The following is a 26,699-nucleotide window of genomic DNA, read 5'->3' as shown; positions in this document are numbered from 1 at the left end:
TTGGTGGTGATACAAGGGGACCCTCTCCCCAGGTGAGAAATGGAAGACATTTCACAACAAAACTTGATGAACATGACTGACTACAGGCATAGAGTTCATACAGGCATTTGAACAAAAATGATGCATTTGCTAAAGGAAAACAAGCCTGGGAGAGAATGAGACAAATCATACTCAAAAGTGGGGAAAATTAGTTAAAATATACTCCTTTTCTGAAACCCTGAAATTCAAATGGAGAATTTAGGGGATTGGCTCCTCCTCCTGGCCATGTGACTCAACTTTATTAGTCCTCAGTTTCATCATCTGAAAAATGGGGATGACACCTATACTCTCTCTCCCTCTTAGACTATGAGCCCTGTCAATAGTAATTCATTACATTATGCTACATTTCCATAGTGTAGCATAATGATATCATGAAGTACGTTGGCTACCACAAATCTAGAACATCTCTCTAGAGCTTTTTTTTTTTCCTCCAGAGCCACTGTGTCCCCCTCAGGTCACCGTGAACACAGACATCACTTTTGACTTACTGGGCACTTGCACAATTTCAACCACAAATGCCCAACAACTCTCCCTCAAGCATCCAGGCAATAATCTGACACACACTGTGAACCGAGTCCTGATGCTAGAATTAATGGACTGGATAAATTTTAATCAGGTGTGGGCCTGAGTTCTCACATTCTCCAGTTTTGGAACTTTTTTGGTAAACTTTACTTATTTAATTTTTGTCAAGTTCTTGAAGTTAAAGGAAAGATTTATGACTTTGTCCACGTACTTTTCTGCTGGAAATATCCAAATACTGCGAGGATATCGATTTTGTGTTTGAGTGAGTTGAAACCACAAGATGCTTGAATTCCCTTAAGCCAGTGAAGTCCCTTGAGATTTTAGCTACTCCTTTCCAGTGTGTTATGGCAGAACAAAAATGGAAAGGACACGATGTTTAAAATGATATTTTACTCTATTCTGATGTCACATTTGAATGCGGTCTATATTACAATAGGAATTTGGATTTAGGAAAAGAATGGAGAAAATGACAGCCACTCTGAAAAGTTGCTTATCTGGTGTGGATCACGTGGACACCTCTGATTCCTGAATATTTTGTGGAAATTCCATCTAGAGGAGGAAGAGATGGTGACAAGGAGAATCATAGATGATAGTAGGAAGTCTATGCTTCCTCCTGCAGTCACCTTTTGCAGTTGAGGTCAATGGGTTTGATGATCCTTAGGCAATCTTGCTGGGGGGTATTCTAGACATTTTCTCTTGATATTTGGGGGTGAGCATGTTCATTTGGCCTTGGAATTTCATTTAGACAGTGGCAGAGTGTCATTCTATAGCTCCAACAGTCCTTAATCTTAATTGAAGATGGAATATCACTTATTTGACTTCATGGAAGAAATTATTTCAACCATACAACTCTCTAAATATTGAATGGATTTGGCAATCGGGCTTGCTCTCCTGGTTTAATATGCCCCAAGCATCCACCCCTTTTTGTGCCTTAGATTATCAATCAATCAATCAATCAGTCAGTCATAATTATTGAGCACTTTCTGTGTGCAGAGCACTGTACTAAGTGGTTGGGAGAGTACAATATAACAGAGTTTGTAGATGTATATCCTATCCACAACAACGTTACAGCCTAGAGAAGGAGACAGACTTTAATACTTTCATACAGATATCTACGTAAGTGCTGTGGAGCTGAGGGAGGGGTAAATAAAGGGTGAAAATCCACCCTTGGGCAAGTAAGTCACTTTACTTCTCTCTGCCTCAGTTACCTTATCTGTAAAATGGGACTGTGCTCAACATGATTTGCTTGTATCTACCCCAGTGCTTAACAGTGCCTGACACACAATAAGCACTTAACAAATACTATTATTATTATTATTATCACAGTAGTCTGCCCTCTGCTCTTATTGTATATGTTGTCAGTTAAAATGTCTTCAAAAGGTGGCTTGTGAAGGTATAGATTCTATTTATATGCATATATTTCATGTGTGTGTGTGTGTGTGTGTGTGTGTGAGAGAGAGAGAGAGAAAGAGAGAGAAACTCAAAGAGTCTCCCAAGTCCTAAGTGCTCAGGGAACACACCAGAAAGTACTTTGCTGTATTGTCATCCTTTATGCTCACCTTCCTGCTGCTGACTTCTTCCTCTTCTTCCCAAAATCTTCACAAAACTCCTTTTCAGACAGAGTGAATTCTATCTTGATGACTGGATGTTATTCTGACCTGTAATTGGCTCCCAGTTTTGACCTGGGCTGCAGAAGGAGGGCACAAATGGGTACACATATCCATCTCCTTTCTTAGATGATTGCCCAGTTTTCCAACCATTTCTCTTCTCTTCCCTCTTTCTTTCTTCCTCTCTCCCTCTCTCACGCACACACGCACACATTGCTCAGAGAATGAGAAGGAGGTAAAGGAACATTGTAGAGTTCAGTGTTTCACAAATCACCCTGGATATTATCAGATTCTGATGAAGCATTTTGACTACAGAGTTGATAACAAGAGGGAAATTGTCCTAGTCTGAATCCATTCTCCCGATAATGCCTGAAGTGAGAGTAGGGAATACAATTCTGCAATCAATCCTGCCTATTTCTGCACAATATTAAGATTTTAATCTTACTGTCTTCTTGGGATAGGCTGGAAAAATAATGAATGACAGTAAGTTGCATTTGCTTTTCAGTTAACAAGGAACACTGCCAAAGGAAGGGGTTGAGGTTGCATGACCTCTTTGCTCAAATTTCTAGTTTCTTCATCTTTTTTTCTATTAATACCAAATCACAAGGCAATCAGAGAAATCTGGCACCTTGATTTTCTTCACTCCATTTTTATTATTCCAACTAAGAAGCAGTTTAATGCCTTCTAATCACCCAGGGGCATTTATTGATCTCTTATGCTTAGCACTGTTCTAAACACTTGGGAGAAGACAGTACAGTAGAGGTGGTAGACATCTTCCCTGTCCACAAGGAACTCATAGTCCAAGTGAGGCTTTAGAGGGGTTTAGAGAGATTAGCTGAGCAAAAGGCCAAAAGTGTCATTACTTATGTCATGACCTAAAAAGTGAAATGCTGAAGTCACACTGGTTAGACATTACATAGATATGAAGAAAAGAAGTGGAAAATTTAGAAACGTCCATGCAGCATGGTGAAAATTAAGAGGGAAATATGACTAAGAAATTATGTGACCCTAAAATGAACAGAAGTCACAAACAACAATTCTACCACCACTCACTCCCAATGCCCAATTCCCATCTTCCGCTTGCCGGCTTCTACCACCCATCAGGTAAATACACTTTATACCTACCTAAGCTTCAAAACTTAAGGCATACTCAAAGCTAGCTCTTCCAACACTTTCCCAGTGTTCTTGAAAGAATGATCGCTAATTATATGATTAGCGAATGAAAGAACTGATTATTAGTTTATGGAAATTTTTTGGTAGATCAAGGTAGGGAGGCATCTGAGACAAAGGAAGAGGAATTAAGAGAAAAGAAATAGGGATGAACAGATAGCGAGAGGTGTTGGAAATGACTTTAGGTAATACTGTTAAAGAGATGGAGGGGATCAACATGGAAATAGCACTAGCAGAAAAGACATGGTTAGGACAGAACTATGTGCTTAGTATAGAGTTCTGCACACATTAAGTGCTCAACAAATACCCCTGATTGGTAGAACGAGGAGACTAAGAAAGACTCAAGTGAATATTTCATTAGTCTCTGCCAGTCTGAACAGTATCCTGTACTTCTATAGGGTTGAAATTTTGGCTGGATGTTATCTGCTTCACTTTGCCTTTTAGGGAACTGTTCTTTTTGACACAAAAAGAACTGCTAGTTCTACTTCCATATCAGTCATCAGTAGAAATCTGGAGACCTCTCCCTGGTCTGAGCGTCTTTCGAAGGTCACTGCCATGTACAAAGAAAGACCTCAAATGGGCATGGTTCTATCAAAGAAATACTACTATCCTGAGAGATGAAAATACTCACTGCAAATGCAGACTAATGGAGATGTTCTAGCAGGTCGGAGACTCCAAATTGACAGAATAAAACAATGGATGAAAGACCAGAAGGTGTTTTGGCAGAATTCCTTGAAAAAAAGGTTTAAGGTATTTCAAGGAGTTCTGTATATTCTAAATAATGGGAGGGAGTTTGTCTTGTGGCATTCTACAGCACAATTTCCTTGCAGGAAAGTAGCCACCCAGAGCTCAATAATGCTGGCTGAGTTCTCTTTTTGAGCAGTTGAAAAATGTTACATTTTGTTGCATTTTGCCTTTGGAATGAACACTAGCTTTGTGGATGCAATACTGGAAACTTAAATGAAAACCTTTCCTCTCCTTTTTCCTATTCTTCTTAAGGTCCATAGTGCTACTGTTCCTATTTACAGTCAAATAAAATAACAATTGACATTGTGCTGGATAGATCCTGAACAAGGAAACAAGCCTATCAAAAAATAGTATTCATCCCAAATCTTATCATGCTTGATTTGCCATTTCTTCTTGTTCTGAGAGGAATCATCACTCTTCCGATGAGAGCCATTCAGAGATTCAAAGACTATTATGTAGGGGTTCCTCAAGGGTCAGTTCGTGGTCTCCTTCTGTTCTCCATCTACACTCACTCCGTTGGTGAACTCATTCACTCTCATGGCTTCAACTATCAGGTCTACGCAAATGAGACTCAAATCTTGATTAGGTTGTCTTGTTTTTGTCTGTCTCTCTCACCCGATTAGACTGTAAGCCTGTCATGGGCAGGGATCAGTTACCGAATTGTACATTCCGTATGCTTAGTACAGTGCTCGGCACATAGTAAGTACTCAATAAATACTACTGAATGAATGAATGAATCTATATCTCCTCACCTTTTCTCTCTCCCTCCCTTCCTCCCTCCCTCCCTCCAGGCTCTTATCCCCTCCTGCCTTCAGGACATCTCCACCTAGATGTCCGCCCGCCACCTAAAACTCAACATGTACAAGACTGAGCTCCTTATCTTCCCTCCCAAGCCCTTTCCTCTCCCTGACTTTCCCGTCAATGCGGATGGCACGACCATCCGTCCCATCTCACAAGCCCGCAACCTCGGTGTCAACCTTGACTCCGCTCTCTCATTCACCCCACGCATCCAATCCATCACCAAAACCTGCCGATCTCACTTTCACAACACCTTTTCCTCTCCATCCAAACCTTTACCTTGCTGGTACAATCTCTCATAATATTAATATCCCGACTGGACTACTGCATCAGCCTTCTTTCTGAACTCCCATCTTCTTGTCTCTCCCCACTTCAGTCTATACTAGACTCCGCTGCCCGGATTATCTTTCTAAAGAAACACTCTGGACATGCCACTCCTCTCCTCAAAAATCTCCAGTGGTTGCCTATCAACTTTCGCATGAAGCAAAAGCTCCTCACTATCGGCTTCAAAGCTCTCCATCACCTTGTCCCCTCTTACCTCACCTCCCTTCTCTCCTTCTACTGCCCACCCCCTACACTCCGCTCCCCTGCCGCTCACCTCCTCACTGTGCCTTGTTCGCACCTGTCCTTCCGTCGACCCCTGACCCACGTCCTTCCGCTGTCCTGGAATGCCCTCCCTCCTCACGTCCGCCAAACTACCTCTCTTCCCCTCTTCAAAGCCCTACTCAGTGCTCACCTCCTCCAAGCGGCCTTCTCAGATTGAGCCCTCCATTTCCCTCTGCTCCTCCTCCCCTCCCCATTGCCCCTACTCCCTCCCTCTGCTCTACCCCCTTCCCCTCCCCAAGGTACTTGTGTATATCTGTACATATTTATTACTCTATTTTATTGATGATGTGTGTATATCTATGATTCTATTTATTTATTTTGATGGTACTGATGCCTTTCTACTTGTTTTGTTTTGTTGTCTGTCTCCACCTTCTAGACTGTGCACCCATTGTTGGGTAGGGATTGTCTCTATCTGTTGCCGAATTGTACTTTCCAAGCGCTTAGTACAGTGCTCTGCACACAGTAAACACTCAATACATACGATTGAATGAATGAATAAATGACTGAATGAGATAAACAAACCACTTTGAATTTTGACTGGTACATTCCACTCCCTCTAAATATTTGCTTTTCACTGTATCGTATATTGATTTTCCTTTCCTACTTTCTACAAAGGTTCCTTTAACAATGCTACCCTGGGAGTCTAATATAAAGGGGGATTTTCCAAAGAGGATTTAGTTTGCCAGCTAGGATTTCACTTTAATCGGATTGCCTTCTCTTTAGGGTTACCTTTATGTATTTTGAATGTTTTCCTCCTTATTCCACTACTATGAACAATTGAGCACTTTGAAGGAGTGTTGGTGGTTCTAAGATATAGCTGTAGTTTTCCTAGATGGACACTGTCGGATGTAATAGTTCACACCTTCCAATCCCATATCGACTCCATTAGGTTAGAGTAACTTATTCATAAGGGGGGTACTTTCTTAAAAGATATGAAGCAGTCTTTACCCTCTAACCCCAGGGAGGGAGGAGGGTAAAGCGATAGAGGGAGGGAGCTTAAAATCCAGCACTAATGACAGTCCATTTGGCTGATTAAAAATAGTGAAATCCAAAAGCATTAGATTGGGCTCTTGACAATAAAGCAGACCTTAGTATATCGGGCATCCAGGAAAGATCAGAGAGGGGAGACAGATATAAAGGCACAATTAATTCTTTCAGCTGGCTCTGGGTGGGGTTATCAATGTGATGCTTAGTTAATTCATATCAAAACAGAGAGCAGTTTAAAGTCAAGAAACAGAATGTCATGAAATATCAATAAGATCAGTGGGTTTGGCAATCCAATGTTAAATATTACTTGGAATAAAATAATACATTGACCAGCACACGTTTTTCTGACAAAGTGGATGGACACAAAGTTCATCCTAGGCTGAATAGAGACAGAACATGCAAGGAAAGTGTAGCAGGGAGGGCCTGGTTCGAAGATGCCTCACCATTTATCGTAAGGGGATTAGTGTGATGACTAGCTACCACAGTCTAAGTTGATTTTCTGGGAAATTTTGAACTACAGGAATAGACAAATGCTGGAGTGAACAACGGAGTGTTCCACCTGGGACTCAAAGTCTATGAGGGAGGGAGAAAAGGTATTGAATCCCCATTGTAATAATAATAATAATTATGGTATTTGTTAAGCACTTACTATTTGCCAAGCACTGTTCTAAGGCCTGGGGTAGATTCAAGGTAATCAGATTGTCCCGCGTGGGGCTCACACTCATAATCCCCATTTTACAAACGAGGTAACTGAGGCACAGAGAAGCTAAGTGACTTGCCCAAGTTCGCGCAGCAGACAGACCAAGTGGAAAGTGTGATTTGGCCAGTTCTTGCGAGGGGAGCTGGTCTTTCGTTTCTTCCTTTTCTCTTTATCGGTTTAAACACAAATTTTCATCAGTGCAGGTTCTCATGGTTTTGTATCCATAAAATTTCTCTGGAGTTTCAATTTACTTTGAAGCAGTGTTGAATCATCCACATGAGAAAAATCCATCAGAATCGTTTTGTTCACTTTCAGTCAGTTTCTTTGGGCCCCAGCCTTCTGAAACTGTGTTTTTCTCAGGGAGAGATTTCCTTGGAGGAAGGGTGCTGTGAGCAAAAATATAAACATGAATTCAATTTTCCATGTGGATGGATTTTTTTTTTAAGTATTGGGAGAATTTGCCAAAGGGAAACTCTCTGGCAACACTAATTTCCTACCTCTCTTTCCTACTCAGATGCCCCTGTATGGGCCTTTAGTCGGTGGAAACCCTATGAATTTATATTCATCTATTATCCCAGGTCGATACATGTGCATATGGGCTGGAAAGAATCACATTTTACCCTAACTCTGGCCCGCTCTGGCAGCACTATTGTCCCCATCACAGTTTTCTTCTTCCCTTTTCATCCTGTCAGGACTTGTTGCAAAAGCATATGGATCTCTAGTTATTCGACGTGACTCTCTTGACACAAAGCCCCACCTCATCTAGAACCCAATTTACATTTAGAGTGAAAATAGACCTCCCCCAACCACAGCCCCGCAGAGGAAAGGCAAGCAGCCTAGTGGAGAGTACGGGCCTGGGAGTCAAGAGGACCTGGGTTCTAATTCCGGCTCTGCCACGTATCTGCTGTGTGACCTTGGCAGGTCGCTTAACTTCTCTGTACCTCAGTTACCTCATCTGTCAAATGGGAGTTAGGACCGTTAGCCCCATTTGGAAGATGGACTGTGTTCAATCTGATTAGCCTGTATCTACCCCAGTGCTTAGTATAAGGCCTGCCACATAGCAAGCACTTAATTTATACCATTTAAAATAGGAAATATGCAAAATTTTATTTTGTGCTTTCTGGCTTCCATCTCTGCTCTTCCAGTGGCTTGATTTCTTAGAGGGAAGTAGCAGCTTTTATGTGGCACACAGTGAGAGAGATTTCACGGAGCCACGCACGCCAACATTTGATTCATATTTAGCCACACATCTAAATATACATAGGAAGGTTAAGGAAGACTGCCTTTTGCCTGCTGATAAGGTTGTAGGTATGAAGTGTTTAGCCTCCTCTTAAGGCTTTTGTCTCATAGGTCTTCCGTGGAACCTTTATGAACACCACAAGCCAAGTTGACTTAGCTTTTAGGGACCTCAATTGGATATCTCATAATTTTTTTTTTCCTAATGAAAAACACCATATTAAAAAAATGTTGAAAAAGAACGCTTCACCTTCCTAATATGCACAGTCATAGTGATAAACTTTGAACCGTTTTAAAATGGGATAAGCGTTTCTTGATAAAGGGAGGCAAATCCTAATACCTGCTAAGTTATCTGTGGAGTACTGCCTTCTCAGAAGAGAAAAGAGGCAGGTGAGAGGAAGGCCTGGATGGGTCCAGAATTTCGACCAAAGATTTTATTGACTCAAAAGCTAGATGTGAATTTGATTATCACATGAAGATGGCTCTGTAGATGCTGCTGTTTACAATGTTTATAGAGCTAGAGCACAGGTATTTTTTTGTTGTTTTGTTGGGGTGTTTTTTTATATAAAATGAAAAATGTGTCCACACTGTTATGGGGCTATGGTGGTTACGCATGTGACGGTATCCATAACCCAGAAAAAAGCCTTTAAAATGTATTTTCCTACTTCTCATTTTAATTTGTGTTTATTTTGGAATATCGGACCTTTTATCAGCATAACAGTGTCAGATCAGTCCACCCTAGAGTGACATGTTTCTTCAGCGAGCCCTGTAATTATTTGCCAAAACATCATCGTAATAATCCCATACGGTCTCCCTTCTTCTGAGATGCTTATCTCAGGATCTTTATTGTTTTCCTCTTTCAAAAGTGTCCTCTTGAATTAAGGGGAAAAAACAAAAAAAGATATGGCTGATTTTCTGCAAGACGGCAGGAATCCACAGAGCCCACGTCCTCAACATCTACGGAACATAATTTAACACAGGGCACCCAGGCAATTACTGTGTTGTGTAACTATGGCCACGATATGTGCTGTTAATTGATCATCCTTCCCTACACACTGCAGCCCACCCCTATAACCTTAAATTAAGTAGGTTCAGTTCTTTCACAGCACTTATTTTCACTAGGTGTTTGACCAGAAAGCTGCTAGGAATTAGGGAACGCACTTCTGACAGTAATAGACTGTATGGCCTGTGTTATCATTTGATCAGTGGTATTTATTGAACACTTATATGTGCAGGGCACTGAACTAAGCACCTGGAAGAGTACAATTCAACAGAGGTATCAGAAGAAACCATTGTTCTGTAGTCTTCCCAAGTGCTTAATACAGTGCTCTGTGTAAAGGGAGCTCTCAATAAATACCATTAATTGATTGATTGACGTGTGAGTGTTCCAAGGGGAATTCTACTGGTCATATGGTTTTGTGAGAACTCGACCCCTGTGGTTTAAAAGGTACCGATCACGTTAAAAGACAGCAAGTGCCTCACTTAAATGAGTCTCACTTGAATTTTAAAAAGCCGGTAAGTGACTTTGACTGGAAGCCATTTATTTTCACTCAATCATGAGATGTCATTTGAAACACTGGCCCACTTAAAACCTGCCCTCTTCCAAATGGAAATGGGATATGAAGAATAAATATTTAAAGGTAATACTCTATAATCAGTACGTTGCATCTCATCGATGCCCCCTGAGTGGAGATAATTTCCATGCGATGTCATTATACATTCTTTCGTTCTTAATATGTCAGATGAGGAAAATTAGGGTAATGACCTAATCTTGTCCTGATGGCATAATGGCTTGTCCTTTTAGAAAAAGGTGTTATAATTATTCATTTGAAGATCCTTTCAGTGTGCTCATATAAAACATGTGCAGTTGCATTCCCAGTGCAGAGTGGGATGTACTTAAAATGCTCAAGATGTCTAGGGATGATTCCCATTGAAACACTAGTTTGCAGGGTAAAGTTCTTGGAAGTGATGTGTGATTGTCAAGTATGAACTCAGCAGATCACAGGGTGACTTTAGGCTACATGAGAGCAAAGGAAAAGTCATTTTCACTGTACATTCATGGGAATTGCAGGGATTTGTATGTGGGCCTAGTAATACTTTTTGTTTTATGGTACTTAAGTGCTTATTATACATTAAGCACTGTTCTAACTGCTGGGAATTGTTTAACCACCTAAATATAGCACATCAAGACCCTCATCAGACTCTACATCTAACAGCCATTACCAATCAATGGTATTTATTGAGCACTTGTTAAGTGCACAGCGCTCTAATGAGAGCTTGGGAGAGTACAGTACAGTGGAGTTGTTAGACGTGTTCCCCGCTCTTAACGAGCGTCCTAACACATTCGACTTCTCTAAGATGTTTCCCTCTATCCATACTCATCAGCCTCGGAAGGACCTTCTTTAACTCCTCTCTTAAAAACAGGTTTGAGTCACAGTAACTTTTAATGAGTGCCTACTCTTTGCAGAGCTTTGTCCGAAGAGCTTGGAATCATTAAAGAAAAATTTTGAGTTTAATCTTTTCTGAAAAATTGCCACACACCCCAACGTTGCCATTCTACGTCAGGAAGTATGACCCATTTTGGAAACCCACCACTGCAGACGATAGATGGAGTCTTGATGAATCGATTCTCGGCTGTCAGTCTGCCACAGCTGGTGACTTGGAAACTAGTGTCAGAATACACGGCCAGGCCCCCGGGGACCTCTTCCAACTCAAAAGACTTCAAGCGGTATGAGAGATATCGATTCCTTGACTCAGGAGTCGTTACTGCTGAGAGGTGTGTGTATCTAGAACAAAGTCAACAAGACACAGATGGCGATGAACTGCTTTTCTGAATCAGCAAAAAGCTTCTGACAGCAAGCAGCCTGAAGACTAGAGATTTCTCCACCTTCCCCAACTCCGAGGCAAGCATGTGTGGGCAACGTGGATGACACGGACAATCAGATCCCGGCGTTGAATCCTAGCTACTAGGAAGTACATTTTTCAATGGCAACAAAGAAGAAAAGTGAGAAGTGGAAAACTAATGATGAAAGGCAGTATAGACTTAATTGATTGGGTTATGGATTGTGGGGTCATTGGGACACTGAATCACAGGAAAACAGAGGTTGCCAAAATAGTTGTAAGTCTTTAATGTGGATTTGAGGCCTGAATTCACCGCATATTAGATTGAGAGCTCCTTGAAGGCAGGCATCCTACCTGCTGCTACTGTTTATTTTCCTGACTGCTTATTTAGTGCCATGAATCCCTATTTTTACACATGGGGAAACTGAGGCACAAAGTAAAGTGACTTGCCCGAAGTCATACAGAATGCAATTGGCAGAACCCAATTTTTCTGACTCCCAGGCCTGTGATCTTTCCAATGTGCCTTGCTTCTGGAAGTAATATTTGAAATACGTACTGAAGTGTAAACTCAAAAAATAGAAATACTGCTCGACTGCTGGGAGATGACTGTAGTATTCAGGCCAAACTTTTCAATCAGTCAGTATCTAATGGGTGAAGAGCCTTATACTGAGTAGGATCAGTGAGATGATCACTCCCAAAAGGAGTTTACAGTCTAATGCATGTAGTACACTGATGGAGCATAATGCCCAGGCGACGTAAACCCCTCCCAACATTATGTCCCATTGCTACAGAGAAGCCAGTTCTCTCGGCCCTCTCCCAGTGGATCATTCCGGCGTTACTGTCCCCGGCTCTGACCCATCTTTCAACCATTTGCACTTCGAACTCGTCACCACACATTTTCTATTTTCCTCATGCACCAGAATATTCAATTAATTGATCAGTTGTATTCATTGAGCACCTACTGTGTGCCCAGCATTGTGATCATAATAATAATAATAATTGTGTTCTTTGTTTAACCCTTACTATGTGCTAAGCACTGTACTAAGTACTGGGGTGGAGCCAAGGAAATAGGGTTAGACAACATTCCCTGTCCCAAGTGGGGCTCAGAGTGTCAGTCCCCATTTTACAGATGAGTAAGATTGGAGCACTTGGGAGAGTACAATATAACCATATAACAGAGTCGGTAGATACATTCCCCTTCCGCAGCGAACGTACAGTCTACAGGGGGAGACGGACATTAATGTGATTAAATAAATCACGATATGTACATAGTGCTGTGGGGCTGGGAGTGGGGATGAATAAAGGGAGCAAACCAGAGTGATGCAGAAGGGAGAAGAGGAAAGGTGGGCTTAATCACAGAAGGCCTCCTGTCGCATGTGAAGAGGGAGGCTATTTCAGGGCCGAGGCAGGATACGGGCGAGAGGTTGGCGGTGAAATGGATGAGATCGAGGTACGGTGAGTAGGTTGGCAGTAGAGGGGCAAAGCATGCAGGATTAATGGTACCGTAGATTTTGTGGACGGTCACTCCTATTGAAACTCCCTACATTAAAAGCCTCTGGGGCTCTCCCCTCAGCTGCCAAAGTTGGGCGAGCCCTGCCCTCTGCTCCTGGCAACCACGTGAGTGCTGTTCACCAGGGCTGTTTGAGGTGGCAGGAGTCCTCCTTGCATCCAGATCGAGTCCCGTCCTGAGCCAGTTACAAAAGCATCCTCTCTTGCCACGGCAACAGAACACTCAGAGCCGCCTCCCCAATTCCCTCTTGAGCTCTCACCACCCATTTATTCATTTATCAATTAATTGAGTGATTGATTTATTAAGGTACTTATTCAGCACTTACTTTGTGCCAGGCACTGTACCAAACGCTGGTCTAGATATCTGAAAATCAAGATGGACCCAATCCTTGTCGGCAGTGGGGCTCACAGTCTAAATTGGAGGGAGAGGGTTTAATCCCCAATTTAGAGGTGAGATACATGAGTCACAGAGAAGTTACTTGTCCAAGGTCACCCAACAGATAAGTGGCAGAGCAGAGATTCGAACCGGGTTCTCCGACTCAGAGGTCCGTGCTTTTCCCACTAAGTTCTGTGCCTTGTGATTTATGTACATACCCATAATTTACACATATATTTGTAATTCATGCATTTTAATATCTGTCTCCATCTCTAGTCTGAATGCTTCGTAATGGCAAGGAGCTTATCTACCAACTCTGTTATACTGTATTCTCCCAAGCTTTCAGTACAGTGCTCTGCATGTTGTAGGTGCACAATAAATGTGATCGATTGATTGGAGACTGGGACAGAGAGATGTAGAAGACAGGAAATCGCCGAGGCTGTGGAAATAGCCCATCTCGTCATTTGCTTTCCATTCTCAATTGGGGCTTGGAAGTAGGGGAAAGGGAGGCCGTGGTGCTAGCCATGATGAGAGCCACAGCTGGTGCTAATGAACAGTGGTCCCATAATTAAATTTTGCAGCATGTGAGTGGGGACCTGGGAGGAGGGAATCAGATTTAGGGGACAGGAGGGCAGACGCAGCATGGATAGAGCATGGTCCTGGGAGTCGAAAGGTCATGGGTTCTAATCCCACGTCCGCTACTTGTCTGCTGCTTGACACTGGGCAAGTCACGTAACTTATCTGTGCCTCAGTTACTTCATCTGTAAAATGTGGATTGAGGCTGTGAGCCCCATGTGGGACAGAGACTGTGTCCAACCCGATTTGCTTGTATCCACCTCAGCGCTTAGTCCCTAGTCCGTAGTAAGAGCTTAACAAATACTATTGATAATAATAATAATAAGGAATTTCCTAGAAATAGGGGAGAAGTAAACAAGATAAAGGATTTACAGCTCTCTTACTGATGGCACATCTCCTCCAAGAGGACTTCCTTAAGCCCTCTTTTCCTTCTCTTCAACTCTCTTTTGTGTCGCCCTGGTGTACTCCCTTTATTCATCCCCCCCATTCCCGGCCCCAAAGCCTTACATACATTTCCGTAATATATTCGTATTAATATCCGTCTCGCCCTCTAGATTGTAAGCCTACTGAGGGCAGGGGATGTGACTCTTATATTGTTATATCCTGCAAGAGCAGTAGAGTACAGTGCTCCATAAATATGATTGACTGACCACAGCATAGTTTAATCAATCAATCATATGTATCAAGCACTCGTATTTTCAAGTGCTTACTATGTGTAGAGAACCGTACTAAGCACATTCCCTGACCATAAGTAAGTTTAAGAAACTTGTCATTAAGTGAAGGCAAGTTCTGGATCAGATCCTAACAAATTGCAAGTCAGTCTATGGAAAAACATACAATCCAGCCGTTCCCAATAAAGCTACATTTTCAAGAAACACGACTGTATCGTGGGGTACGCCAGTATGCTTATTTGGAATGCCTAACGCAAAACAGTAAAATGATAAAGGAACCTATTAATCCTGAGGGATCGTCGATGTGTGGGAATTATCCCTGAGCCTCTAAAGAACGATCAGTGTTTTATTACTTTGTTATGCTGCCTGTTTATTTTCCCCTATTTAAAAAACATTACCCCTAATGATTCGGGATTTGTCTCTTCCTTCCTGATAATTAAACCCCACGTACGGCTGTAGATATAATGATGAGTTAAAATTTGGATGTTAATGTTGAGCACAGATTCATGGTGATATTAAAAACTCCCCTAGGGAATATTAGGGTTTTTTTTTTTAATCTATCTAACTTGCTTTCTGGTGATTTAGCTATCTTAAACAGAAATGTCCAGTCTTGGCCTGGCCCAATGTAGACAACATATAGTCCATTCTTCATAGATCCTTGAGGGCAAGAATAATGTTCTCTCTTGTTCTGTACTATCTGAAGTGCTTTAATGCAGGATTCAGCCCTTAGTAAAGGCTTTATAAGTGACCTTGATTAGGATCATTTCTGGTTTTTTTTCTGCATTTTTGGTCTAGGGTTTTCTTTCTCAGTTGTCATCCTCCTTTGAAATTGTGCTCCTCTAGGTTTTGACTATATGTCGACTTATCTCCGGTCCTACAGTGCTTGGCACATAATAAGTGCTTAACGAATACCTTTATTATTATTGTGTGTGTATGTGTGTAATTATGTGATGTATTCTGCGTGTCCGTGTTCCTCAGTGCTTAAAAACAGGTTTTTGCCCTGGGGATGCATTTTCTCCTTGATGGGCCTTATTGATATTTTGAATACTTCTTGATAGTCTGTCCTGTCTTCACGAAGCCGTTGCTCATGGAAAGCAGCCCCTCACCCACAGGCCGCCCGGCAAGCTGGTCCAGTCTGCTGCAGAGTTATCCCGCTAATACCTTATTTTGTCACGATCCTTGAGATTCCACTTCAAAATCCCTCTACCATACTTGTCAATCAATCGGTCATATTTATTGCACAATTAATGGGTATAGTTTGTCGACATGTTCCCTGCCGACCACGAATTGGCTATTCTGCCTTGGCTCCCATCTTTTCCCTACATTTAGCTCACTCTATGATAACTAATTGGGTTCCCTGTCCTGCAGAGGTCTTTGATAATGAGCTCAGACCTTGTGGGTCATCTGTGTTCCAGGATTACAAGGTTGGTGTTGTCATAATCTGATCCTCCTTTGGAGATTTAACCTAGCACCGAGCTTCAGACGGCGTTGACAAGGCCTAGAAAGCTGTGGTGGTGTCCATCCTTCTTTTTATAATGTGAGATTGGACTTAATCAGAAGAAACATCTACCTCTCTGGTCAGTTTCCAGCATCATGTACAAACATTACCAAATTGGACCTACCTCATGGTTCTGTTGGACAACCATGTTGATGGGAAAAGGGTTAGAAAGGGGATCTTTATCTTGACTTGACAATGGTTTGGTCTTATATAGTAAGGCTACAGAGCATTAAGTGAAAGAATTGGAGCCAAGATTTACAGAAAAGACCAGGCCCTTGTTGAAATTCTCAGTGCTATCCCAGTTGTAATAATAATAATGATGGCATTTGTTAAGTTACTATGTGCCAAACACTGTTGTAAGTCCTGGGGGGTACAAGGTAATGAGGTTGTCCCATGTGGAGCTTACAGTCTTAATCCCCATTTTACAGATGAGGTAATTGAGGCACAGAGAAGTTAAATAACTTGCCAAAGGTCACATAGCTGATAAGTTGCCAGAGCCTGGTTCTGTTGATGGTGCCTAAAACTCTTTGATGTCTACGGCACCTTACGGAATGATACCATACTTCTTCGTATAACTGATTCCTATCGAGGCCCTATCAGGGCTGTCATAACAAGGACAAGAATCTGTTATTCCATGTCTACCGAGCATGGGTTTGGGAGTTAGAAGGACCTGGGTTCTAATCCCAGCTCTGCTGTATGGCCTTGGGAGAGTCACTTAACTTTTCTGTGCCTTAGTTGCCTCGTCTGTAAAATGGTGGTTAAGACTGTGAACGCCATCTGTGACAGGGACTGTGTCCAACCCGATTTACTTGTATCCACCCCAGTGCTTAGTATAGGGCCTGGCACATAGTAAGCACTTAACAAATACCACGATTCTTCTTCTTATCATTATTTCAAGCACTAGTTTGTTTCTCTATGCCCAGTGGGTGCTCAGTACATACCTATCTTGATTAGGCTACAGAGTCGGTATTTGATAGGTCAGTGACAGAAAATCTGAATATGTTCATGGAATTGATGTATTTCCTCAGCTTTGCTCTGTCTCAGAGTGTGACATGGATAAGAGACACTAAGCTTTTACCCAATTTGGCTTTTAAATGGATATTCATTGAAAGGTGAGTTGGTCATCAGTTCTCTTGCAATTTCTGAACACACTTGAGAGTGAACTGGAAATTAATATCAACCACTACTTCAAGTTGGGTATATTTCACAATTCAGGTTTGAAATGTGCTCAGGTCATGGACATCCTGGCTCAAGTACTGAAGTTAGCTCAGAGGCGACATGGTCTAGAGGAAAGACTCGGGGCCGAGGAGTCGGGAGATGCAGGTTCTTTTCCCAGCTTTGCCACTGGCCTGCTGGGTGACCTTGAGCAAGTTATTTTACTTTCTTGTGCCTCAATTTCCATATAAGTGTAAAAAAAAAAAAGGACAACACACATGCTCTCTCCATTTTTTAGTTTGTGAGCCTTGTGTGGTAGAAGGATTAAACTTTGTTTTGATTTTCTTACATCATTTTTCTTACATTCCCAGCTCAGCCACTTGCCTGCCATGTGGCCTTGGGTAAGTCACTTAATTTCCCTGTGCATCGTGTTCTTCAGCTGCATAAAGGGGATTCGATACATGCTTTACCTCCTACTGAGACTGTAAGCCCCATGTCTCTGATCTGACTAATTTGCATCCACCTCAGCTCTTAGAAAAGTGACTGACATAATAATTCTTAACAAATATCATAAAAAGACCAGTCAACACCTAATAAGCGGTTAATAAATATCATGATGTTAATTGCTTTTTGTTATACGTTTACTATGAGACAAGCTCTCTGCTCAGCGCTGTGGTAGCTACAAGATAATCAGATGGGACATAGTCCCTGTCGAATCCCGAAACTCACAGTCAGGAAGGAGGAAGATCAGATAAATCATCCTTGTTTGTTAAAGGAGTGATCTGAGACTCAGAAACATTAAGGAACTAGCCCTAGGTCACACAGCAAACAAGTGATAAAGCGAGATTAGAATCCAGGTCACCTGACTCCTGTCTCTCCTTTCCACTAGGCTATATTTTCACTGTGTTCGCAAATCTCCCAACCTGAAGGAGCTTGGGTCAGGGATCGATATACATGTCCTCCAGTGCCCTCCAGTCACCTATGTCCTCGACTCCCTCTCTTCCCTGGAGTGCAATTTTTAAACTTGTCAGTGAAAGAGAGGGGAAGAAGACGTCATTCAAGCCACACCAGAATCTACTTAGTAAGCTAGTAAAATAAGGCTGGGCACATATCTAGAATCATCTGTCATTCATCCAGGTTCAGTGCTAACAATATCCTCTAATGCACCTACTGCAAATAATAATAATCCTCATAATGGTATTTGTTAAGCACTCACTATGCGCCAAGCACTGTTCTAAATGCTGTTCTAAAGGCTCCCGGTCTTTAATTCCCCGTTTACAGATGAGGGAACTGAGGCAGAGAGAAGTTAAGTGACTTGTCCGAGGTCACACAGCAGACAAGTGATGGGGCCGAGATTAGAACCCACATCCTCTGGCTCCCAAGCCTGTGCTCTTGCCACTAGGACATGCTGCTTTCCTGACTACAGTATGTGTCTGTGCTTAATGTCTTTCACAGTTTACTATCTATTCTTTGAATCAGAGTACACTGCCAGTGAACATTCGGAGAAGCGGCGTGGCTTAGTGGAAAATGCTCAGGCTGGAGAGTCAGAGGTCGTGGGCTCGAATCCCGGCTCGGTCACTTGTCAGCTGTGCGACATTGGGCAAATCACTTAACTTCTCTGGGCCTCAGTTCTCTCATGTGTAAAATGGGGATGAAGACTGGGAGCCCCATGTGGGACAACCTGATCACCTTGTATCTCCCAGCACTTAGAACAGTGCTTGGCACATAGTAAGCGCTTAACAAGTGCCATTATTTATTTTTATTTTATTTATGTAGCGTGTGAAATGTTACAGTGCTGTGCACACAGTAAGGGCTCAATAAATCCAACTGAATGAATGAAATGTTCACCTTCAAATCGACTTAACCGTCCTTGACTGTTACTCCAACTCCACGGAGACAGTAGCACTTGATCCCACATTCCCCTTCCCTGAAGTTCTCTCTCGCTAGACTGTTGTCATTAAGGACAAGGATTGTGTCTACCAAGTCGTTAGTAGTGTACTTTCCCAAGGATTTAGTAGAGCACTCTGCTCACAATCAGTGCTCAGTAATTAGCGTCGGTCGATGTTCCTGCTGTTTCCCCATTCTAGCCTGTCTTGTAGCGTTTGTTTCTACTTTTGTCATCCTAGGCTTTGTGCTAGATTTTGCTCTCTCACCGGTTTTCGCTTCAAAGTAGAACAAGCCCCATCTTCTCCCACAAATTTCATGCAGCCACTCTGTCATATTCATGACAGCTCGTGGAAGGACCAATCTATCAGGAACACGAGGTCAAACACTGTACTGAGCAGTTGGGAGAGTACAGTAGAATTAGTAGTCATTCATTCCATCATATTTATTGAGCACTTACTGTGTGCAGAGCTCTGTACTAAGCACTTCGGAGGTACAATACGAGAATAAACAGACATGTTTCCTTCCAACAATGCAATAGAACTGCTAAGATCTGAGAATTGCTACTTGAGAAGCAGCATCGCTTAGTGCAAAGATCCCGGGCTTGGGAATAAGAGGTCGTGAGTTCTAATCCCCGCTCCGCCACTTGTCGGCTGTGAGACTTGGGGCAAGTCACTTAACTTCTCTGTGCCTGTTACCTCATCTGTAAAATGGGGATGAAGACTGTGAGCTCCACATGGGACAACCTGATGCCCTTGTAGCTACACCAACCCTAAGAACAGTGCTTGGCACATAGTAAGCGATTAACAGATACCAGTATTATTATTATTATTACTAATAAACCATCTAGCAGATTGAGTGAAGACACAGTGGAATGTGCTGCCGATCATGGACTGCATTCACAGCAGTGCCCGTTGACAGATCCTTAGGATCTGAACGATGCTCTTGCTAAACAGTAAGGGCACAGAAAAGGTGCTGTGCTAAGTGCGTGCAAAAGATTCTCTCCTGCTGACCCTCACCAATGGATCCAATCTCTCTGTCGGCAGTGGTGATTTTCAGCAGAAAGGATCGTTCTTCGTTAATCGATCATACGTACTGAGTGTTCACTGTGTGCACAGCAATGTAGTAAGTGGCTGGGAATGTACAATCTAACCGATTTGATAGACGCATTCCCTGCCCTCAGTGAACTTGCAGTCTAGAGGAAGAAAAGCCCCACACTTTCCTGCCAGATTTTAGCAGCGAAATCCTCTACTTCCTCTATGTTCTCAGAATAATACTTGGATTGAAGCTGCAGAGAGTTTTAGGGCAATCACTTGAGTAGGAGAATTCATTAATGCCATTCTTTAATTGGATAGGAGGCCTCCCATCGAGCCAAAGGTGTTCTGTTCTCTCCCTATGGGTATTAAGTGGGTTTCCTTCACTGAACTCTCACCCTCTGCCCTGAAAGAGCAAGAGACTTCATTTGCAAATTGAATCGGATTAGCAATTCCAAAACGGCTGACAATTCCTCTCAGCACTTTCCAATTTAGTAACGTATTTACCCTTACAATCCAAGCATATGTCATTTTTATAGGAAGGAGTACTGTACCCGCAGATTTTACAAGGTGGAGCAGAAATGATACATAATTCTGATGAGAATTTTTTAATGGGAGTCACTAATGAAAGTTTAAGACACCCGGACCAAGATAAAAATTTGTTGTTTCTGATATGGATGGTGAGCATACTGGGCATGGTTTTCACTACTCCTCTATTTGTATTTGAGAAATAATCTCTCACATCTAGCCGCACAAGTACTGTCATATGTGTAACTATATTACGCATTATTGAAGGAGTTGGTGAGTAAAAGAGTATCTTAAAATCATTCAAATGGCCAAATATACTTCATCATGACCCTGATAGACACAGTTTATTACTTCCCTTGCATACGTTTTTTCACTCGTAATGTAACAAATTATTATTTGCATTTAACTCCATTTTTAAAAAACCTACATTTTCCCTTCGATGTGCATTTTTCGGCAGTAAAAAATGGATACTTTTAATAAAAGTAAGTTAATGATTTGGGGACATTGTATCCTGTAATTATTTGTGATTCCAATATCAGCCAAATATTTGTAATTTAGAGTCCAAGGTGCCAAAATGTTGAGACCAACTATGGGGAGGTGGTAGAAGGGAGAGAGTGGGGAAAAATATATGTATTATTTTCTAACTAGTGTATAAGCTGCCTATACAACCTAGTTGTTCAAATGGGAATTTGTTACCCGTTCCCTATTTCTACTTAGGACAATGTTTAACCCAACTATCTTGACTCTGCAAATGTATTTGGTGCTATTTGTTTGGTGTATAGTAAACCCTTAACGAACATCATGACTATATTAATGCTGTTATTATTTCAAGACTGGAATTTGGCATGGCAGCAAACTTTCACATCAAACCACATTGGAGGCACAACTCTAACATTTTTTCTTTTTTTGGATACCCTGTGTAACAGTGTGTTTACTAGAACCATATGAACATGGTGAGGATTGGACTTCGTGTTTGATTTGTCCTTTCTTCCAGGAAAGAAAGGCAATCGGGCAAAATTCATTTTTTTTTAAAATCAACTACTATATACATGTGTATATACATATACATATGTGTACTGACTAAACCTGTTTTTATTGTGAACTGTCTAATGAGGGTTAAACGAGCCCATCAGACTCAGACTCATTTTACTGTTGAGAGAGGCTGGCACCCTTAGCCTCTACACTCCTCAGCCTAACGGATCCGATGAGAGTCTTCGAGGGTTAGAAGCATCTCTTGTAGCTGCCTGTTTGGGGAGGGCTTCGGATTTCGGGCTGATGCTCTGAAACAGCTCCATCCGTCTCTAGGTCCTCAGCCGCCGGCCGTGACCAGCAGCCGTACACCTTGAGAAACAGCATCCGAGAGCACGTTCGGCATTCAGATGGTTAACGCCGCGCAGGACCTCACAAATTAGAGCCGCCGCTTCGGCACGTCCATTAGTCTGGAAAAGACCCGATCCCCAAGTGGCTCCGGTGCTTTTCCTAACTCCCTCACGACACGCCAAGCTGCTCTGTGCTTCTTCCCCGGCGTGAGGGGAGAGCCTTCGCTGTTAATCAGGTCAATGATCATCCCTCAGCTCAAGGGACCTGGCAGGAGCCTATCACAGCAGTTACAGGCTCCTCCAGACCGGAGCACGTTTGCGGAGAGCCTCGTGTTTAAGAATATTGCTCTGGTCCTCACTTGCTCCCGGGTAGGAACCTCTGGGGATTTCAGCTTATCTCTTTCTCTCCCCTTTAGACAGCAAGGAGTTCCACCTAAATAGGAGGAGCGCAGCATGCAGCTACCCGGAGCGTGTTGATTGAAAACTTAGATTGCTCCCAAATCACAGCTGATTTGACCGGTGTCTCAGCTCGATCAAAGGAAAGATTTCAATTAAGGTAAGTGCTGCTTTATCTGGGTGACTGCATCGGATGGAATTTCTGCATTGGAAGTTCTAACTGACTAATCTGACATTCTGCACTGCAGTAAGGCATTGTGCTCCTTTGAGTAAAAGGCTTTAGTTTGGAAGCAAATGTCCCAGAATGGAACTATTGTCTGAGAGGAAGAGGATTTTTGAAGGTGGTTCCTGTGAAAGGCTACATTTTCTGAAATCCAATCACCTTTTGGATCTCGGTGAAATGAATGGAAATATAAAGGGGGAGGTAACTTTTTTTTTTTAAATCTTAAAGCAGAGAAATGTGAAACAGTTAACTTGACTTTGCTTGAAGTATTTTGTCCACACTGGGGAAGAAAATCAGTCAGTCGTATTTCGAGAGTGCTCGCTGGGTGCAGAGCACCCCACTAAGCACTTGGGAGAGTACGACAGAACAGAGGTGGTAGACCTGTTCCCTGCCCACAGGATGGTTACAGTCTTATCTGTTCAAGAGCCCCTGTGCTTCACGAGGTGGGGAAAATGAACCATCCTCAGGGATTGAAGGATCTGTGGGTCTTTCCAGGTAAACAAGGACAATTACTCAAATCAGTGTCAGACTTCGGTCATTGTTTGGGGAGCCGCATCTGACACTTTCCGAAGAGTTTCCATTGCAGGCTGGAGAAGTTTCAGAAAAGGGAGAAAAATAAAACCATTTCCGATGCGAATGTTCGGAAAATAAATCTACAGCTGTCGGTAAGAAAGTAAGCTGACAGAAATAGATGTTTCTGCTTAAGGGATGGAGACACATCTTTCAAGAGTTTGAGAGAAGCAAGGTACAGAAACCAATCTTTAAGATCCTTATTTGACAAGAAGAAAGGTTTCATGTCTCTTCAAGTAAAGTCTTGAATACTTATCTCTGAGAGCTGCAGCTCTCCTTCACCCTGAGGTGGGATGAGTTTGGTAGGCTCGGTTTACTTCAGGTTGACTTTCCAAGTGATTAATGAAATCAACTAATCGTACTTCGTTTGTTTAAATACCAAATCTAGTTATGCATTTGTCTGTTGTCTTCTGCCATTCACCCCGTGAGAAAGTACATAAACTCTTAGACTGCCCCTGTGTGAAAAGACGAAAGTCCCAGTAATACTGGGGGCTAAAGTAGTTCTCCAATTTTAAGATAAATTGAAATTCAATAAGTAGTTTTCAAATAAGTTTGTTACAAGCCATGGTTTTCAGTGTGCACTTACATAAATGCTATTAATGCTTTAAGATAATCTTATCGTAAGTATCCAGTTCAATCTGCTGGATTTTTTTTTTTTCCTCAATGATATTAAGGAAGTTGGAGAGAATTCTAAAGCCTATGCCCCTTATGGGTAGGGAGCCTGTCTACCATCTCTGTTATATTGTATTGTCCCAAGCACTTACAACAGTGTTCTATACACAGTAAGTGCTCAGTAAATACAATCGATTGGACAAGTTTGTTACCAGTCCCTCTAAGTGTGATATCAGTTGCAGAGATAATTACTTTCCATGGGCAGTGTAGTAGTTATGGTTTTATTGGTATTTACTGAGCATCTATTTGTGTAGTTTAATGCAATTCGGGAGTCACCAGTGGTGAAATAAATGATGGTTAGTCATCTACTTAAGGTCTTTTTAGGTCTGTAAATAAGATTGTTGTTGAAGTCTTTGCCTTAAGCTGATTTTAGTTACTACTTGGTGAAAGATAATTTACCCTCCAAAAGCCTCTATTGAAAATTAATATCTAATATGCATCTGCTCTTCCAAAAGAGGTGTACACACTGTTAAGTGTAAATAACATAGAGGTAAAGGAAAAATATGCTAAGTGTAAAATGCACCTTGTGGTGTTCATAGGGAGATAAAGAGGCAAGCTGTTAGCAGCAAAGAATAGTGACAGAATTAGCAAAATAAATTAAAAAAAAGGAACAGCAAGATTAGATTTAAGAAGGGAGAATTAAGTAAATGAGAATGAAAATCTAATGGAAAGTTTCTACATTACTCTCAACATAACATGGGATGTGAATTAGTCTGAGTTTAGTGATTTCCTGAAGGTCATATATCCTGAGCAAAACATTAGGTCCCACCTGGGTCTTCACCTTGTTCTTTGGAGCTATTGGGGATGGGGACTGTGAGAAGAGGGAGTGAGGGTGACACAGACCACTCAGCATTATCCGAGTTCAGTTCGTCCAAGTTCCAGAACTTTGTCAGACTGAGCAGGATGTTGCTTTAGCACGCTCCAGACTGAAAATGTAAACAATCATTCACCCCCTAATCGGTCGATCGATAGCATTGATTGGACACCCACTGCATGCAGAGTACTGTGCTGAGGGCTTGGGAGAAAACAGTAGAGTGAGAAGACATGATCCCTGCCCTCGAGAAGCTTACGATCTAGGAGGAAAGATAGGCACATTTCAGAGAGCAGCAGCAATAGAATATGAAAGGGCTTTGTGGGTTGTGAACACCCAAGTGGCTAAGTGGCACCAAACTGTTTAAGTGGAAATTGAAGGGAAATTAGATATCAGAAAAGGAAATTAATCAGGGCTGGCCTCCTGGAGGAGATGTGATCTCACAAGGTTATGGACAGAACTGTAGTCTGTCAGACCTGAAGTGGGAAGGAATTCTAGGCAGGGGGAAGTGTGTGGGCAAGGGGTCAGAGGCAGAAGAGAGGAAAACAAGGAACAATGAATAGGTAGCTTGAGCAGAAAGAAAAGGTGCGTGAGCTGTGGTGAAGCACATATTACAGTGCTTTGCACACAGTAAGTACTCAATAAATACAATTGAATGAATGAAGGTAGAAAAGAGAGTGGATAAATTGGGGGGAGAGAGCAGAATGAATGAAATAAGGATATATCTTTAATTCAGTATATGAGAGGAATGCGTTACAGTAACTTGTTACATTGGAGCTTCATTCAGTTGTATTTATTGAGCACTTATGGTGTGAAGAACACTGTGCCAAGTGCTTGTGGTGCATTCCAAGCCGTGAATGTTGTCTACCAACTCTGTTATATTGTATACTCCCAAACAGTACAGTGCTCTGTATAAGGTGAGCACTCGATAAGTACAGTTGATTGATTTATCGATTGATGAGTGCAAGTAGATATACTAATCCAAGAGCATGAAGAACATTATTTCATAGTAAGCACCTGAGGCAGGGAGTGTGTTTACTAATTCAAATGTGTTCTCCTGAGCACCTGGTATTGTACTCTACACATTACTGGTGCTCATTAAAAGTTATTGATCAGTACTTGTGGGAAATGTTATCTCGCCCTCTAGATTGCAATGTTGGGAATGTGTCTATCAACTCTGTTATACTGTACTTTCCCAAGCACTTAGTAGAGTAAACAGTAAACACCCAAAGAATATGATTAATTGAAAAATAGTACGCTTCCTGTACATATTGCTCAAGAAGCCTAAATTGAAAGCTTTCCTAATTAATGTGAAGGGTAGGTAATGACCACATGTCTGTTGAAAAAAGAAACAAGATAGAGCTTCGATTACTTGTTTGGAGAAAACAAACATTCCTTTAAAAATGCACTTTTCTAGGCACTGAATAGATACAAGATCATCAGGTTGTCCCAACAAGGGGCTCACCGTCTTAATGCCCAATTTACAGGTGCGGTAACTGAGGCACAGAGAGGTTAAGTGACTTGCCCAAAGTCACACAGCTGACAAGAGGCGGAGCAGGGATTAGAATCCAAGACCTCTAACTCCCAAGCCTGTGCTCTTTCCACTAAGCCATGCTGCTTCTCTTTATTTATATATTCATCTATTTTTTTTTTAATTTTCATTAACATCTGTCTCTCCCTCTAGCCTGTGAGCTCACTGTGGGCAGGGAATGTGTTTGATGTTACATTGTACTCTCCCAAGTGCTCAGTACAGTGGTTTGTGCACAGTAGGCACTCAACAAATATGATTGAATGAATGAATATAATGCTTAAATGGCTTTTCAGTTGGCATTGCATCAAAATTGGCCTAGAAATGTATAGGTTAACTCACTTTCCTTAAGGGGGGAAAAAAAGAAATAAAAACCAAAAGCAGCCAGAACCTCAACTCCCTTTTGCCAACTATACCCATTTGTCATTCATTTTGGCACCTGTCTCCCCCACTAGATTGTAAATGTAAGCTCCTTGAGGGCAGAGATCATGTCTATTACTTCTATTGTATTATCACAAGCGATAGTCAATACACACTCAGTAAATGCTACTAATTGAGATAAATTTCATCAAGTGAGTTTGGTAACTTGCTCTTGACTTATGAATCATTGGCAGCCACAGACACAGATAATCAAATCCCCACACTGCTATCCCTTTGACAGTGTTATCACTCTGCTACGAAGAGGTAAATAAGGCA

The 26,699-nt window shown here is 41.9% G+C and overlaps 1 protein-coding gene across 1 annotated transcript in view; it reads left to right on the top strand.

Annotated features, from left to right (window-relative positions):
- The window catches only part of CDH12 (cadherin 12), a 503,695-nt gene that overhangs the window by 260,503 nt on the left and 216,493 nt on the right, over positions 1-26,699 (top strand). The window contains exon 3 of the mRNA XM_007655500.3: positions 22,220-22,359. The gene's annotated coding sequence lies outside the window, so the exon portion shown is untranslated. The remainder of the gene's footprint in view (positions 1-22,219; positions 22,360-26,699) is intronic.

This window comes from Ornithorhynchus anatinus, chromosome X3 (assembly GCF_004115215.2).
Source record: "Ornithorhynchus anatinus isolate Pmale09 chromosome X3, mOrnAna1.pri.v4, whole genome shotgun sequence".
NCBI classification, from domain to species: domain Eukaryota; kingdom Metazoa; phylum Chordata; class Mammalia; order Monotremata; family Ornithorhynchidae; genus Ornithorhynchus; species Ornithorhynchus anatinus.
This window is presented reverse-complemented; position numbering and strand designations above follow the sequence as displayed.